This window comes from Sturnus vulgaris, chromosome 10, assembly GCF_052056855.1.
Source record: "Sturnus vulgaris isolate bStuVul1 chromosome 10, bStuVul1.hap1, whole genome shotgun sequence".
NCBI lineage: Eukaryota > Metazoa > Chordata > Aves > Passeriformes > Sturnidae > Sturnus > Sturnus vulgaris.
In genome coordinates this window covers 5,182,204-5,200,920 of record NC_142252.1, presented here as the reverse complement: position 1 = coordinate 5,200,920, position 18,717 = coordinate 5,182,204, and positions in this window count along the sequence as shown.

Here is an 18,717-nt window from a genome sequence, read left to right as displayed (position 1 = left end):
TTTCTCTCCCCAATTCTCCCTCAAATCCTGAGCTTTGCAGAAAAGCCTCACCCTCCAGGGTGGCCAGTGAGCTGCCACAGGGACCCAGTGGGAGATGCATCCCCAGGAGCAAGAGAGATTATTTCTCCAGTTGGTCCTTCTGAGCTGGCACTTGTGGTGCCTGCCAGGATTTCCAGCTGGAAACATCATGCTCTTGATGTAATTTGGGACATCTGGTTATTGTCACCACCATCAGAGAGGTTCCCATCCTCGGAATCCTTTCCTCAAAATGTTTTTATAAAGGCTTCATTTGCTTTGGTTCAATAAAGCCACACATTTAAGCAGAGTAATTTAGATATTGATTCTGGTAACATTTAATCGGGAAAATTTTGGCAGATGGAATATTTTGGCTGGAAGGAAATTCTTTACTTACAGAACAAACTTCAAGCAATCAAAAAGAAACGTTCCCCAGGGCTGTACCTGAATATCCCAGAGGAAAATGTGCTCAGATCTGTGTGTGATTCTGTGATTTACAGCAACCAAACGACTCAGTTCCACCCTCTTGCCGTGACAAATGGGAGCAGAACCATCTCCTGACTCAGGGAATTCCTTTACAGCCTCAGCTCATCCCTCACAGCTTCAGCTCCATTGTGGCTCCTCACCAGGATGCTGCTGTGGGATGCACGTGGCTCATCAAAATCCGGTGCTGCCCTTTTCCAGAAGTCTTTTCACTTGCTGAAACTTCACCTCCTTGGAATGCAGAGGGTCCCCAAAACCCGCTGGGTCCTCCCACCTTTCCCCTGGGAGTGTCTCTCCCTGAGAAGCCACTGTGCAGCAGCATCCTTTGTGGTTGTTTTGTCCCAGCTGATAGCAAAGAGAAGTTATTTTCTGATAGCAAAGATAGTTTATCTCCCTCGACAGATTTCAAGGCAGCTTTAAAACTCCCAACAAAATGCTGGATTTCCCCCATTCCAGCCCTGATGGCGGAGGAGAGATAAGAGACATCAGTGTTATTAACCTGAAAATGGGACAGAACTGGGCAGATAGAACCCAAAGCCCATTAAAATTCTCCTTGTCCCCCAGGGGTCACGAAAATGAAGTGGAACATTTTAATGATGCCGTGCTGGGAGTGCAGTTCCCTCCCTCCTGACACCTCACAGCCACACCCCGCACACACAGAGCCTTGATGAGCCCCTGGTAAGACAAACAATGCCAGACTTCCCATCCCAAGAGGATTCTTCCCTGTGCCTGACCCTGGCAGCCAGCCAGGGCTCTGGCAGGAGCTTCCCCACAAATCACACCTAAATGGTTCTTTGAACGTGCTGAAGTGAAGAACATCCTTTCTCTAAAGCACTTTTGCCTGTATTGGAAGGGAGATAATTTTTCAGGCATCACTTCACCCTTCCTGGGAACACAGAGGCCGTTTTCCAAAGTAATTCCAGGTTTCCAAGGCCCTCCTTTAGTACAACAGTACCTTGAACAAGGGAGAGCAGACAAATGAACAAGAGCTGTGCCTCTCCCGGCCCTTTCTGCATCCTAATGAAAATTCGCCGTGAAAATTCCTTGCCCTGGGGGAGAATATGCCTAAAAATCTTCTAGAAAATGGGGATTCAGGTCTCAGCTCTAAAATATCTCAGGAATGTTTAGAATTTAGCCTATCCTGCTTCTTTAGCTGTGGAAGGTGGGATGCTGGGTGGAAGAAGGGCAAGGGAGGCAAACCCAAATCCCTTTCTGGTCTCGAGGCACTCATGGAGCCTGATTCCAAAAGCCGAGAATTTCCTTTCTAACTGGAACAGGAGCAAAATCAAAGACCAGGTAAAACTTAAACACTTGCAAGGTCTGATATCACGATGAGCATGGTCCCAGCTGGGGGAGAGGCAGGAACAATAACCTGGAGACAGAGGGATCAATGCTCCAGCACAATCAGTGGCTGCTGCCTCGGTTGCCATAAGTAGGACAGACAGCTCTGAAGGTTAATAATGTTTAGCTGCAAAAAAATAAGCTACAAAAGAATTGGAAGTAGATTTTGGAAAGGTGCAGAGGCACACTGGGTCTGCATACATGTAAAACCTGCTGGAGGTTTGTTTTAATATTACAGAGTATCATTTGGACTCTGACATGAGCTTAAGGATGGTTCAGGTTACCCTGGATTTTTAACCTTGAGGTTAATTGACAATTGTCATTGAGAATGTCTTGACTAATTGGTAAGCTTGATTAGACTTAAAAATGTTGGTACTATGTCTCCATATTTGGGTAAAAAAAAAGGCTTCCTAGACTCATAACATACAATCAAGTGAAGTGAAATGACCTTTCTGCACCACTTTGATTGCTGTGCTTTATAAGCTGAATTTGATCTTTTTTTTTTTTTTTTCTCCTCTCCTTCGATGTCCCAATGTCCTGGGTTTGGTTTTTGTTCCCCAGCCAGACTCAATCTTTGCACTGTGCTTAGTTCATAACACGAATTAGGAAAGAGATCTCAGCTCTGTTGCCAGCTCAGGTTTGTGCAGATTTGCACAGGCAAGGCTGGAAAAAAGGAGAATGCCCCGCCCAGGGCTCTCCAGGCCCAGCTCTGCTAGGCCAGGCCTTGGTGGATTTTCAGTGTTTGTTTTCACTCGCTCTCCTGTTTGCTTTCCCAGCAGGTATCAGATCTCCTGTTTGGATAACTCCAGCACAAGCTGGCACTGATCTCAGAGGAAGCTTTTGAGTCCTGGGATCATCAAAACACCAACAAATCCAGAATGTGCTGAAAATCACTCAGCTGCCTTGTTTTGCATTAATACAGATCCAGTTAATGAAAACAGGGGAAGCAAGCACGGAGCTGGGGCTGGTTCCTCTATACATTATTCAGCCTGGCACTGCCACACTGCCTTGGCTGGGCTAAACATTTAATTACAGATTCATTTGCTTTTTGGGTTCCCTGATGACATTTAATCCTTTCAGCTGTAATAAATGACTCCAGTGCTGGGTGCTCTTTAACCAAAGCACAAGGTTTTTTTCATAACCGCTTTTTTATTGAAACATTTGGGGCTGGCTGACTTTTTTTAATCAAAGCTCGGGGTCGGATTGCCTGGCTGGCATCAACAACCCTGCATTGACAATGGCAGAGTTATGTTCATTGAATATTCTGCCTTCGTCCTGTGCCTTGGAGAAATCCAAAGAATGGCTCTGCTCTTGCCAAGCCCCTTTTTACCAGCAAGGAGAAGAGATTTTCCTCACTTCTTTTTCCCTCCAACCTTTGCCCACAAGGACTGGCTTTTATTTTCCCACGCTCTCTCAACTCCACTTGTGGAAAGCACCAAAAGTAAATATTTCACTCCTTTTTTTTTTGTTTGTTTTCTGGAGAACAGCTGAAATCCAGCCACACTTGTACTATTGGATTATCCTCATCCAAGGATACAGACATTTATCATTTGCTGACTCCTAAAGTCAGGCAAGTTATGCAGAGCTCTGTGCAGAGCTGCTCGAGTCACTCAGGGGGGTGAATGGGGAGTGACAATGACAGAGATAAATTTGGGGCCCTTTCCAGATGCTGCCTGTGAATGGACATTCCCAGCACAGTGCAGTTCTCTGGCTCTCTCCCAGCAATTCCTCCAAGGTTTGGAACACATAGACATGCACAAATCCTGTAGTGGGTCACAGTCCTGGGAAGGTTTGGGTTGGGGAGACCTTAAAGCTCATCCTATTCCACCCCTTGCCATGGGCAGGGACACCTTTCACTGTCCCAGGCTGCTCCAAGTCCTGGTTTTGGTCCAACCTGGTCTTGGACACTTCCAGGGATCCAGGGGCAGCCACAGCTGCTCTGGGCATCCTGTGCCAGGCCTAACCACCCTCAAAGGGAAAGATTTCTCCCTAATACACAACCTAAACCTTGGGCAGGGCACGTTCTTCCCACAGGATTCTGATGATAAACTCCTACTCTTAAAGCCATTCCCCCTCATCCCTGCATTGTCTGTGTAAAACGTCACTCTCCCTCTTTTTTATGAACTCCCTGGATGTGCTGAAAGGTCACAACTTGGATTTGACCTCCTCACTCCTGTTGGGTCATTGGGCAATGCCAAGGCTGCAGAAGAGCTCCTGGAAACGTGGAACATGGATGAGCTGAGAAATTGATGTGAGGGGTTGGAGACTGTAAAGGCACAGCCAGGGGAGAAAATCCTGCTCCAGCTTCTGATCTCATCCCAGCAGGAACATCCAGCAGGGACAAAGGCACAAGCAGTAGGTGTCAGCAGAAATGAAATGGTGTTTAAGGTCTCTTGCAGCCCAAAGAATTCCAGGATTCCACGATTCACCCACTCACACAGGGCTGAGCCCTCAGTGGCTGGATCTGAGCTCCTGCACAGACTTTACCCTCTGAATCCTTTGGGAAGGGCACACCCAGTGCCAGTGGGGCAGTCTGGGAAGCCAAGGATGACGCCCTTGATGGCAAACACTGCTCAGAACATCCCAAACCCCCTTTGTTTCCTCTCCTCCTGTCCTGTGCCCTGCTGCTACCCCCAGTTCTCTGCTTTCTTTCTGTTTATTGCCACGTTTTCCTCTCCAATCCACAGCAGCGTGGCAGTACCTGGTTTTCCAGGCAGCTGAGAAGGACAAAGGACACCATCCATTCCCAGGAAAAGGATTTATTCTGCAGGAACTCCTTTCCTGCTGTCTGTACAACTGCTGGTCCATCTGAGCAGCAGATTCCTACCTCTAGGAACTTAAACTTCCCCCAGACTGACAGAAGGCTTGGAGATAATTAAATACTGAGAAATCCTCGGAAAAAAAAATATGGTGGGAATGGGGAAGAGACAGATCCAAATGAGCGCCTTGGCTGTCATGTGAGCTGAGAAAACTCCTGCTCCACGTGGAGTGAGTGCCAAGAGTGAAAGGACAATCAGGAAGGGGACAGGGACACACTGGCTCTCTGGGAAGAGATAATATTATGAAAGGGGGAGGCAGAGGTCAGGAAAGTGGGATACAAATGCAGGGGCTCATTAGTCCTGTGCTTGTGGAACAACTGCCTGGAATCACCTTCATTGCTGGCTGCTGAAACAGCAAAGTTTAGCTCAAAATGTCACAAACCTCTCCAACAGCCCGGGAAAGCAAAACACCTTTTTTAACAAGCAACAAGGCAGGGAAAGGGCCCAAAAAGCAGGAACAATGTCCTTCACCAAGAGCTGGGAAAACGAGCAAGGGCAGAGTCTGAGCATTGGATGTTTAGGTCCCTGCCAATTTCGGGGACATGTTCAACACCCTGCAGCTGTGACCTGGAGCCACCACCCTGCAGTGCCTCGAGCTCAGAACCCCTGACAGAACCTGGCCCTGGCCCAGCTGCTGCCACAAACCCAAAGTTACCCAAACTACTCAGGTTCAGAGATGCTTATTAGGAATATGAGCTCTGAGGGATCAAAATTAAGGGATAGAACAATGAGATAAGGCACCCTTGCCTTTGTGAAGGAGAAGATTAGAAAGAATCAACATTCCATGTTCCACAAATGTCTGGCACACTCATTCCCAATATGTCATAGAATCCTGGAATGGTTTAGGTTGGGAGGGATTTTAAAGCTCATCCCATCCCACCCCTGCCACAGGCAGGGACACTTTCTACTAGCCCAGGTTGCTCCAAGCCCTGTCCAGCCTGGCCTTGGACACTTCCAGGGATCCAGGGGCAGCCACAGCTTCTCTGAGCAACTGTGCCAGGGCCTCACCTCCCTCACAGGGAGGAATCCTTTCCCAAAATCCCATCTAACCCTTCCCTCTGGCAGTAGGAAGCCACTCCCCTTGTTCTGGCACTCTGTGTCTTGGAAATCATCTCTCTCCATGTTTCTTGTTGGCTCCTTCAGGCACTGGAATGTCATCGTTAGGTTATCCCAGAGCTTCTCCTCTCCAGGTGAACAATCCCAGCTCTCCCAGCCTTTCCTCCCAGCAGAGCTGCTCCATCCTCTGCTCATCCTGGTGCCTGCTCTGGACTCTCTCCAGCAGCTGAGTTGTACTTTGGGAACAGCTTTCTCCTGTGCCAATCCTCCTACTCCTTTCTGTCATTTCCCTGTTTTCCTCTGTTTCCAGCCACCCATTTTGACCCTCACTGGCTTCTCCTCCCTGTCTTTCTGTGAGTTTTTGGGCAATCAATATTCCTGGCTGCTCCTTCTCCTCCCTGGTCCCCCAAACCCTGAAGAGCTGTGTCTGTCAACTGAGCAGCATCTCCCAGCCCCCTGCCATGCCTGACACAGCCTGTTCCCACTGACAGGGAACGTCTGGCAGCTCCCTGGGAGCCACCTGCCTGTGCAAACATCCCAGCAATCCGAGCATTCCCTGCTCCCTGCACAATCCAGCGCTGGAGAGGGCCACCAGTTGGAATCACTGTGAGCACAGAGATGAGGGTTTGTGGGATTCCCAAATCCTGGCCTGGTTTGGGTCAGTGGGACAGCGCTGTCCTTCCCACTGGGGTCCCTTCTCCTACAGCTCAGCCAGCACCAGGATCATCCCATCCTGGCCAGGATGATGCTGCTACTTTGGGATACATCTGCATGAGACATCTGGATGATTTCTTCCTTTCTCCATGCAGCTTTCCCAGCCAACCTAAGAGACCACCTGGAGACAGCTCCTCACCTTGGAGGGGATGAGGGACGTTTGTGTGCCAACCTGGGCTTCATGTCCTGGCTGACAGGGAGAAAGCACCAGGGACATCAAGCACAGCAGCTGGATAATCTTTGGAGAGGATTGCTCAGGAAGCCACGGGATCTGCTGTGGAGCAAACCCTCTGTGGAGCTGGGAGCCTGTGAAAATCCCATCCCTGCAGCAGCTCCAAGGTTGAAGCCAGTGTGTGCTGCTTCTTTGGCTCCAGCACTGGGTGGCCATGGCAGCAGCAGGATCCATCTGTCCCTCTTCAGAAGGAAATCTATAGGTGCAGAGGCTTCTTTCCCAAGGAATTGCATCCCAAAGAGAGCATCTCAGTTTTCCTGAGATGAGGAATGAACCCTTGTGTCAGGCTGAAGGAAATGGAATTGCAATATCTGCTAAATCACAACGAGGCAGAGATTTTTTGGTGAACTCTTGAAATGCTGTTTGGAGTCAGCCTCCCCCTGAGTTTTTCCACACCACCACACCCACCCCAAATTACACAAATTTGGCACGGGCAGGTGCTACACCTGCATCTCCCACGGGCTCCCTGGTACAGATTCATAAAGAAGGGACCAAATCCTGCTGCTCTCTGCTGTCACTCCTTCCAGCTCCTCTGGCACAGGCCACTCGTGTTGGGTTTTGCTCATCCTGGGCCTGAACTCAAGCTAGGGTTTAATACAGCAGCCCCAGTCCAGCCTCTGCCTCAGAATCCACCCACCACCCCGGTGGAGAAGAGAGCAGTGAATCAACCAACCCCCACGTGTTTGTCAGGTCTTCCCTGTCACTTCCCTCTTGACATTTCCATAATCCTGCTGTGCCTGCAATTAAGAACTTCAACAAAACGCCCGCTGCTCTCCTCCTCCTCCGCAGCACAGAGTAACAAAGCTGCACAGGCACCAGCTCCTGCTGGAACCAAGCGAGCAAAATGAGCAGCCGAGGTCAGAGGCTTTTTCACAGCTGCCGAGGGATGTGAGAGATAAAAGGCCATGGGTGTCAGAATTTCCTCCTCGGGTTGTGCAAGTGCAGCACGCAGCCCCATTACATATTTATTTATGGGGAGCTGCTCTGATAGCATCTGTCAGAGCAAACCACGCTCAGCCCTCCTGCTTCCAGCCAGCACCAGGCAGGCACCAGGAGCTGCCTTCTAAGGTTGGAGCAGCCATTCCTGGAGCATCCATCCCTCCAGGAAGCCTCAGCTGCCTGAAGAGCCCTCATAGCTTGGGTTCAAGGACACAGAAGGCTCCAGCTTATTCCGGTGCCTGTTCTTTTCCTCTGGGGTCAAACACAGGGATGGGATGAAGAGCAGTTTCCAGATTTTCATGGCTTCTGCATAAAGAGATGTCCTCCAGTCCAACACATTCCTCATGGAAGTGGTTGTCAGGCATTGGAAGGGGCTGGTGGAGTCCCCATCCCTGGAGGGGTCCAAGGAAGGGCTGGACGAGGCACTCAGTGCTCAAGGTGGGGATGGGGCACAGGTTGGACTCAGTCTTGGAAGACTTTTCCAACCTCAGTGGTCCTGGGATCCCACAGTCTGGGTCAAATGTACTTGGCACGCTTGGGGAGGGTCTCCCTTCTCTCTGGAGGAGCTTGGGAAGGGCTCACAGAGCCAACAGGATGCCCAACATCAGTGGCACTAAAATGTTCAAACCCAAACATTGGACACCACACGTGGCGTGACTGGTCCTGCATGTGAACCAGATCTCAGCTCACTCACCCTTCTGAGTGACCTAAACTCCACTCCAGGAGCCCTGACTGCTCCTCCTCACCTGCTTTCCTGCAGCAATGATTATTTCTGCCTGCTTGCCGTCCTCTAATTCCTCAAATCCCCCCTGGTTCTGACTGCCCACTGTAATTGTGTCACATGCACATCTCTCCAGCTTGATTCCATACTGATAAATGTCTTAACTTCAGATAACGAGTGGGGAGAGCCAGGACCAATAACTGCTCATTATTTCCCCATTATTTTTGCTTTGGTGCTGTTTAAATTAGCTCTGCACTCCCCTATTTTGACAATTCAATGGCAGCAGCCATTTCAGCAGTTGCTTTAACAATTCTAATTTGCCAGGTTTATTTCCAAGAAATTCTGCCACCAGCAATTTGTCTATTTGCTCGCACACCCTTTGGCATTCCTTCTGCAAGGCTCTGCCTGCACATCCTGCTACCCAGGCTCTGGACTTTGCCAGTTTCCATCCTGTGATCCTCATTCTGCAGAACACAAAGGAATTGTGATTAAAGAAAAATCCAAAAAATTACAACTGCAAACTAAAAAGACCAAGCGAAATCTTTGAATGAGTCCTTTTTGCAGGGGATTAAGGGAGAAAAAGGAGGCCCGTGTCTCACTCAATTAAGTCTTATCTGTTTTGGGGCTGCAATATGGGTTTGAATAATTTGTCAGAGTGGGATGAGCACATCCATTATTTATGTATTTATCAGTTTTGGAGAGTTACCTGATGGCCATTCTGCTCCGTGGAGCTGCCAATCACCTGGGCTTGACAGCAAAGAGTCGTGGAATATCCTCAGTGGGAAGGTCACACAGGGATCGTGGAGAGTCACTCCTGGCCCTGCACAGACACCCCAAAATCCCGCCCTGTGCATCCCTGAGAGCATTGTCCTGGAGCTCTGGCAGCCCTGGGGCTGTGCCCATTCCCTGGGGAGCCTGTACAGTGTCCCAGCACCCTCTGGAGGAAGAACCTTTCCCTGAGATCCAACCCTGGCACAACTCCAGCCATTCCTGGGGTCCTGGGATCAAGCCCCTGACACTGGGAACAGCAGCTGTGCTTCAGCTTCACACAGAGGAAGAATTCCAGAAATGGACCACCCTTAGGAGATGCTGGAAGACTCCCACAGCATAAAGGTTTTGCTGGAAAAGCCTCAGGGCTGACGCTCGAGGTCGAACTCAACACTCTCCAATGCAGGAACAAAACACAAATACAAACGAAAATAATACAAAGCAAAGGAGATTTCACACCTTGGAAAGGCAGAGCCCTCTGGAAGTCCGTGTTTACGGCTGCCATGGGGAACAGGAGCAGCTCCCCTATGGAGACAGGCTGGGAGAGCTGGGGCTGCTCTGCCTGGAGAAGGGAAGGCTGTGTGGAGACCTCAGAGCCCCTTGCAGGGTCTGCAGGAGCTCCAGGGAAGCTGGACAGGGACGTTTCATCAGGAGCTGCAGTGCCAGGAGAAGGGGGATCAAACTGAGAGGGTAAATTCAGCTTAGATATTGGGAAGAAATTCCTGACTGTGAGGGAGGCGAGGCCCTGGCACAGGGTGCCCAGAGAAGCTGTGGCTGCCCCTGGATGCCTGGAAGTGTCCAAGACCAGGTTGGACAGGGCTTGGAGCAGCCTGGGACAGTGGAAGGTGTCCCTGAACATGGCAAGGGTGGGACTGGATGAGCTTTAAGGTCCTTTCCAACAAAAACCATTCCCTGATTGCACATTTTCCATCAGGAGCATTTGGTGCTGCTAGAAAGGGTGGAAGGAGCAACATCTCAGGATGATAAACAGTAATTAAGGAGTTGTGCTATCAGACTGCTCAGACACAGTCCAGCACCCCCCAGGGCATCCCAGACTACTCCATCCTGGAGCCAATGGGATCCACAGCTCTGCTCTAGCAGCTCCAGCTGAACTCTGACCACCAGCCCTCTCCTGCTGGAATCAGGGATGTCAAACAGCTCCCAGTGCACGGACACAGCCACGGATTTCCAAACCCAGTCACAACCAAACCAGGGACAGGTTCAAGATCTTGTCATTCCCCTCAGCAGGAGGGGGAAAAAAAAATATCTGAAAAAGGAATGCTGTCACCCAGGCATTTTGAGCCAAGAGGTCACAAAGCCAATCACTCTGCCCTACCCAGGAGCTGCGGGATGAGGAGTCCAGAAGCCAAACAATACTTTTTTTTTTCCCTTGATTGATTTGCACATTGTGAAAGTGGGGAGTGAGGAGAAGAGAGCAAAGGCAAAGCTATTCTGCCTTGACTACAATATCTGCTTCCACAAAATTGAAAAAGTCTTTTTGGAGCACATCTGAACGTCTCAAAAATCAAGTTAAGGAAAGGTCTGAAATGAAAAGTCAGCTCAACAGAAAAGAAGAAAAAAGAGTTTGCAGAAATGTCAGCAGAAAGTACTTGTCTTTTTCTCCCCGGGGGTTTTTGTTCTAAAACAATCTGGTCAAATCACTCCAGAGTCACGATTAGCATCAGTGTTAGCAAATCTTCATTCTGTGCAAAAACAAATCAAATGCATTAAAATGCCTGCGAGCACAGTTCTTGTGGGAGAAGAAGGGCCCAGCTCTGGACTGGGAGGAAACACATTTAGATTGGAAATGAGGAAGGAATTCTTTACCCACAGAAACCTTCCACTGTCCCAGGCTGCTCCAAGCCTGTCCAGCCTGGCCTTGGGCACTTCCAGGGATCCAGGGGCAGCCACAGCTGCTCTGGGCACCCTGTGCCAGGCCTAACCACCCTCACAGGGAGGAATTTCTCCCCAATGTCCCATCTAACCCTGTTCTCTGGCAATAGGAAGCCATTCCCCTTGTCCTGGCACTCCATCCTTGCCCACATTCTCTCCATGTTTCCTGTTGGCTCCTTCAGGTACTGGAAGGCCACAGTGAGGTCACCCCAAAGCTTCTCCTCTCCAGGCTGAACAATCCCAGCTCTCCCAGCCTTTCCTCCCAGCAGAGCTGCTCCATCCTCTGCTCATCCTGGTGCCTGCTCTGGACTCTCTCCAGCAGCTCCAGCTCCTTCCTGTGCTGGGCCCCAGGGCTGGGGCAGCTCTGCAGGTGGGGTCTCACCTGAGTGGGGCAGAATCCCAATCCCTTTCCTGCTGCCCATGCTGGGGATCAGCCCAGGGCACAGGGCTGGACTGGAGGTGACTGGGAGTGACAGCAGTGAGCAGTTACAGGGCTGCAGAGAGCAGCACACGAGGAGTGCACAGAAATGATCAAAGTGACACTTGCAGGTAAATACCGGGGTCATCCCACCCAGGGCATGGCAGGACCAGCAGCCAGGGGCTGGAGATGTGGGAAGAGCTGCTTCTCTGAGCCACAAAGTTCATGGATTGAGCACTCAAGGCTCCGCAGCTCCGAGGGCTGTATCCCTGCCTGGAATACCAACAACGCCCAGCAGCGACTGCTGCCTTTGGTTGCCGCTATCGCGGAGGAACAGCTCCTGCTATCACAGCCAAGCACAGAGGCAACAGGAGGAGGACAGAAAAAAAATGCACCCCCAAAAGCACAAAAAAGCCGGAATCTGCTCAATTCAGGGCTCGGAGAACCCAACCCACCCAATCACTGCACACAAATGTGATTACCAGGCTCTGTCTGGCACTGCGTGATGCAGAAAGTCTTTCCTTCCCCTCCCCTCTCTCCAAGGATCCGGATTGCTCTTAAGGAGGAGAGGAAGGAGGGGGAAGCGCAGCACATCGCGGCTGCGAGGCGACAATCCGCGCTCACAGCTCTGTGTTTTACCAGCTCGGTGTTTTACCAGCGATGCTTTTGTCAGGAGCTCCGATGTGCGCAGGCATCGGCGGCGGCAGCCGCAGCATCCCCGGCAGCCGCGGGGAATGAAAGGCTTCTGCTGCCACCTGCAGCCCGCAGCTCCCGGGGACGGGTCCCTGCCCAAAGCCTGCCCAAAACCTGCCCAAAGCCTGCCGAAAACCTGTGCAAAACCTGCCCAAAACCTGCCCAAAACCTGCCCAAAGCCTGCCCAAAGCCTGCGCAAAGCCTGCCCAAAACCCTGCCCAAAACCTGCCCAAAGCCTGCCCAAAGCCTGCCCAAAACCTGTGCAAAGTCTGCCCAAAACCAGCCCAAAGCCCTGCCCAAAACCTGCCCAAAACCTGTGCAAAGCCAGCCCAAAGCCTGCCCAAAACCTGCGCAAAGCCTGCCCAAAACCAGCCCAAAGCCCTGCCCAAAACCTGCCCAAAACCTGACCAAAGCCTGCCCAAAACCTGCCCAAAACCTGACCAAAGCCTGCCCAAAACCAGCCCAAAGCCTGCCCAAAACCTGTGCAAAGCCAGCCCAAAGCCAGCCCAAAGCCTGCCCAAAACCTGCCCAAACGTGCCCAGAGCCTGCCCAAAGCCTGCCCAAAGCTCTGCCCCAAACCTGCCCAAAGCCTGCCCAAAGCCCTGTCCAAAGCCTGCCCAAAACCTGCCCAAAGCCTGCCCAAAGCCCTGCCCAAAGCCTGCCCAAAGCCCTGTCCAAAGCCTGCCCAAAGCCTGCCCAAAACCTCTGCAAAGCCTACCCAAAGCCCTACCCATAGCCAGGGCAAACTGGTGGGATGAAGTACCAGCCCTGGGACGAGGTGCCAGCCCTGGGAAAAGTCGCTAATGGAGCTTTCCAGGGAGGCAGGATCCTGCTGCTGCCACGGCTGGTGCCATCTATGCATGCAAAGTGGTGTCGAGTGCTTCCCTGCTCTGCATGAGCCTCCAAGCTGACACAAAGTCCAGCAAATATCTGGTTTAGAAAGAGGTGACAAATATCTTTGGAGGGAACAATGGAGGTAGAGATGATGTGTCCGGGTTTGGGCTTTATTCTGATGTCACCCAAAAATAACCCCAAAAGAGCTTTCCCAGAGCAGCTGTGGCTGCCCCTGGATCCCTGGAAGTGTCCAAGGCCAGGCTGGACAGGGCTTGGAGCAACCTGGGAATAGTGAAATTGTCCCTTCCATGGAATGAGATGAGCTTTAAGGTGTCTTCTAACCCAAACCATTCCATGATTCTGTGACCCAGTGAAAGCCTCCATGTGCAAATCCAACAGCTCCAGCAGCAGTGTGCAAGGTTTTTTGGTTTTTTTTTTCCAGCAGGGAACATCAGGATAAGGCAGAGGTTTGTGCAAACGGGGTGATTGGAATCTGAGATGTGCAATTAATACTGGAGCACAGATTGGGTACCTGGCAGCTCTCCCAAAGCCCGAGGTAACATCAAGCATCTCCTCCTCTATAAAAAGACAGAACTTAATCTCAAAGGACTCTGGATGTTCACATCCTGGGAAGGCACAGTGCCAAGAATACAGCTATTTTCTTTACAAAACCTGGCCTAATCCCATTTTACTCCTAAAATCAGCTGTCTCCTCTGAAAGAAGTTGAGCCTGGATATAAAGAAACAGTTCTGCCCTGAAAAACCCCACCAAACATCATCCCCACCCTATTGAGAGCCTGCAGAGCAGACACACACAGCCAGAAACCTCTGATTTCCACATGCTAAAAAAAACCAAAATACCAGGAAAACTGAAACAGGAGGGAAAAAGCTGTAAACTGTCCCTCAGACCCTGTGATGATACAAGGAAATAACCCCAATAACCCCAAAACAAGTGGTAAAAAGCAATGGATGTGGTACCAAAGGCTGTTTGCTAATTAACAGGAAATTTCACCATCTGTAAAATCCCCCCCAGGTTCAGTACATCAATCAATCTCTACTTTGAGAGGGAATGAAACTTCAACCAAATCATTCTTCCAAAAATATGAACCTGAAAGCTCCTGCAAGAGTTAATAAGGGGGATGAGAACCCCAGGCTCTACACACAAAATAAAAGGAGTCCTAAAGCGCTGGATTCATATTTCAGCCTGACTTTAGTGCTAAATGTCGACCAATTTTGACAGAAATCCATCACCCAAATAAAATTTGAAGGTCTGAAGCAGAGAGTTGAGGCATAAAAATATACTGCAAAGGCACATTTAAAGCCCAGGTCTAAAATTAGTTGTTTGACACAGGGAGTTTTAACAGTGCTGCAATCTCCCCTTCCTGCACTGATTTTGTTCTCTAAGCTCACACATGGCTAAAAACATATTTTTTAATATGTTTTAGCCATATGTGAGCTCAGATATTTAATATAGCTTAAAAGGAAGGATTCTCCACTGTGTTCTGCTGTATTAGGACAGGTTTCACCATTTAACACAAGTTTGCCAGGATAAGTGGAATTTCCCAGGTTTGTTGACCACTTTCCCAGGATTTAATAAAATTACAAGTTGTTCAGCCCAGCTCTGTAAATTTGACAAGAAATGCATTTAACAATTTCAGTAAGTTATTTCTGCATACCAAAGCCGGGTGATATTCATCTCTTCTTTTAAAAAAAGGATGTCTTATCCTCTTCCTAATACAGAGGAAAGATGTAAAGATCCCCTAATCTTTGAAGGAAGGTGTCTTCAAACCCTCCACACTACTCATGCATGAAAATAAATCCACAGGAAAAGAGGAGCTCATGCTTGGAATGTTAACATATTGTAGCATCAATTATGATATTTATCACACAAGGAATGAGAAGTTAGCAACCATTTATAGGCCAATTCCAGTAAACATTAGTGCCTTTCCCAGCATATACACACACCCCCACAATTAATCAGAGGGAAAACTCTTCCCAAATAAATCTGAGCTGCTTCCCACAGGCGGCTTTGTTTCCCCCATCTCCATGGAGTGTTTTACAAGGAATGACCTCCCCATCCCAGATCCTCAGGGAAACTCCTGGGAAGACTTTTCCTTGCTCCCTGTGGGGGAGCTGCTCGTTCTGAGGAGGAACAGCAATTCTGGGCACTCAGGGGCTGCCTGGCTGGTGGCACAAACACCCCATGGAGGGGTTTGCAGGCACCTCCAGGAATATCTGTACCTGCATGGTCCCCTCTGGTCCCAGGGGGCCAGGACAGTTCTCCAGGCAGGGCAGAAAGAGATGTCCAAGTGTTTGCCACGACCTGGAACAGGCAGACCCAGCATCAGTGGCACAAGCGGGGGCACCAAAGCACAAAATCAAAGTTTTCCTATAAAAGCACAACCCAAAGCTTCACTGGGCACAAAACAAGACAAGTGACCCTGAACTCTGAGCCCCAGCCCTCAGCAGGGCCACTGCCCAGCAGCAGCAGCAGCAGTTTGGGGCTGGTTTTACCCCTGGAGCTGGAGAGGGACATGCAGAGCTGGGACCTGCTTCGTTCACCTCGATGAGCATTGGAAGATCCACTCAGGAGAACACAGGGAGCATCCCCACAAACCCCCAGGGGCCCAGCACAAAGGGACCTTCCACATCACCTCCCCACAACCCCCCAGACAGGGACACCCCACTCCACGTCCCCTGGAACCCCCATTCAGGGACTCCCCCTAAACCTCCACACCAGGCACTACAACACCACCTCCCCATAAACCCCCAGTCCAGGGAATCCCCCAAGCCCCCAGACCAGGGAACTGCCCCAAACTCACATGGAAGGACCCCTACACCACCTCCCAGTAAACCCCAATTCAGGGACCCCACTACATCTCCACACCAGGCACCCCAACACGATCTCACCCCACACTTCACATCACCTCCCCCTAAACCCCCAAACCAGGGGAACACCTAAGGCTCCAGACTAGGGAACCCCCCCAAACCCCCAGTCCAGGGACCCTCCCAGATCCCCAGATCAGGGACCCCAACACCACATTCCCAAAACCACCCAGCCCAGGGAGCCCAAACCACCTCCCCCTAAAGCCCCAGCCCAGGGAGCCCCCACCTCACACAGAGCCTTTGTCAGGAGCATCCGAGCAAAGAGGCTCCTCCCAGGCTAACAGAGCCATATAAATAACAGGTTCAGGATGAAATTGGGGGATGTGGGCCAAGGGGGAGATGCTTAAGGAAAACGGGAAGCACAAGGCTTCGCTCCAAAGGGAGAACCAGGGGAGATGGGAAAAGACAGAGCACAACCAAAAGGGGGCAGAGGGAGTCAGTGCTGTGCCAGCAGCCTGTGGATCACAGAATCCTTAAGGAATCCTCAAGGCTGGAAAAACCCCCAAGCCCCCCAAGTGCACCCGTGTCCACCAGGGACTGAGCAGAGTCATAATCCTTTTTTTTTTTTTTTTTTTTTTTTCCCTATTGGAAGAGGGAGCTGAAGCCCTCCTGCTGCTCTCCTTTCACTTCCCAACCCACATTCTCCACAAGAGGAATTTCCAGGACAGTTTCCCCTCACCATTCCCACATCTTCTCTGTTGTTATTGTTTGGGTTCAGAGTTGCCATGAGAACGTGCAGCCAATGTTAATTTAATGGAATTATCATGTGTGGAAAAGGACCATGGCCAGAGCTCCCTTGGTTCATTCCCTCACAACCAGGCCCTGAGCAGATATTCCATGGAATGCTGGCCAGTCTGGGCTTCCAGGCTTAGCTCACCCCTGCACAGCTCTTCCCAGAATTAATAAACCAGGATATTCCTTTCAAAACTGCTTTTCTGATGGAAAAGAGCCCTGAAGGAGTGCCTGAAATGCAGAACTGCCTCATCACTCCCACACTGAAAGGATCCTCAGCACTGGGAAGCTCAGGAGTTTCTGGGCAGATTTAGAGTTTTCCTTTGTTTCTTCACTCAGTCCCTATGGAACCCATTGCAGCTGTTCCCTGCTCAGCAATCACAGAGCAAGGTGTGGGAATCAGACCCACACAAACCTTTCATGACTCAGTTTCCACGTCAGCTTTGTCCTTATTTACTGCAGAGCTCAGGGTGCTTTTAGCCTGGGAGACTAAAGCAGCATTCCAAGGGAAAAGATGGATTTTTCTATCCAAGTTTGGGTGATAAATGTGACCTCTGTGGCGACAGAGAAGTGCACAAGGCCAGGAGAGAGGACACAGATCTGTGGCTGCCAGTCCTGCCTGTGGTTCCTGTGGGATCTTTCAGAGGGATATCCTGGTTTTCCCCAGGCAGAAAGGTTTGCTGCCACTTCAGAGGTGAAATTTGCCATTTTCCCAACTTCCTGGGGAAGGGAAGCCAATCCAACGAGGCTGAGTCCAGCAGAAATTGGGGAGGAGGAAGAAAAGACACCAGATGTAGTAACCCAGGGTCTCTGAGGCTTAAACCACGGTGTGCTAGCTGTAGATAAGGCCCTTCAAAGCCCTTGTTTTATTCCTTTAAAACCACGCTGGCTGCAGCCAGGGCTGTGAATTCACGCAGCAAAGCTCTTTCCCAAGGCCAATATTGCCTGTCCAGATGATCCCATAATTCCATCGAGGTCCAACATTTCATTTGGCCTCCCCAGCAGACCTGACCTTGCAGGAATATTTTCTTGGCGTGAACCACAGAGAAACTGTGAAGAGAAAGTATTAAATGCTTTCAAAGGAGACGAGAGCAGAAGGTTTTTTGGTTTTGTTTTTTTTTTTTTTTCCTTCTCTCTGTCTACTCAGTGATAAAGAGACAAAAAAAGCCAGAATTTCATAAAACCCTGTTTGTTAATGATCAGGAAATGCAAAGCCTGACTGCAGAATTACGCTGCTCTTTTGAAGGAGCTTCTGGTGGCTTCTGCAAAAGAAAACTGAGCCAACTAATGCCAATAATAGGCTAAATAAGAGAGGCTAAATAATAGGCTAAAAGAGATGTTTTCTCTCTTAAGAGTGGAAGCCAACAAGGGGATTAACAAAGGAAGAGAGATAAAGTGAGGAAAAACTCCTGTATTTTCAGTAAAAGTGGTGAGTTTTTTACAAGTATATTAAAAAAAAAAAAGAGAGGAAAATGATTGGCTCTGGACTTTCGTCCTAAATTGGGTTGTCTCAGTCAACCACACCAAAAATCTACCCCCACTCCAAATAATCTGTGCAGTGCTCACCAGACCTGGGAAAAAGCCAGCTAAAGGAGCTTCAAGGGGCTTGGAGAATGCCCAGGAGGTGGAAAAAAAAGAAACAGGATTCCTGTTGGCATCCTGAGGTTCCAAAGGTGCTGTGCATCCAGGGAATTTTAGTTCAAATAACTTCAGGCTAGAACCACTCACTGTGCCCTGCAGGATGGTTTGGGTTGGATAATAGGAAGAATTTCTACCTGGAAAGGGTGGCCAGGCACTGGAAGGGGCTGCCCAGGGAGGTTTGGAGTTCCCATCCCTGCAGGTGTCCAAGGAACTCCTGGATGTGGCACTGAGTGCTCTGGGCTGGTGACAAGGTGGGGAGCAGGCACAGGTTGGACTCGATGGTTTTGGAGGGCTTTTGCAACCAAAACGATTCTGTAATTCCACGAGTTTTTATTTTGGGGAGGCTTTTTGGAACATCTTGAAAGTGGCTCTGGCTGGGGGAATGATCCCACTTCTCTTTGTGTGGATCAAAGTCAGTTGTTTGGTTTCCCTCCATCCTCCAAAAGTTTCCAGCTTTGACAAAGGCACGATGGACCTCTCGGTGCCTCCCCAGCCACCCACGTCCCATCTGGAAGTTGTGGCTGTGGACTGTA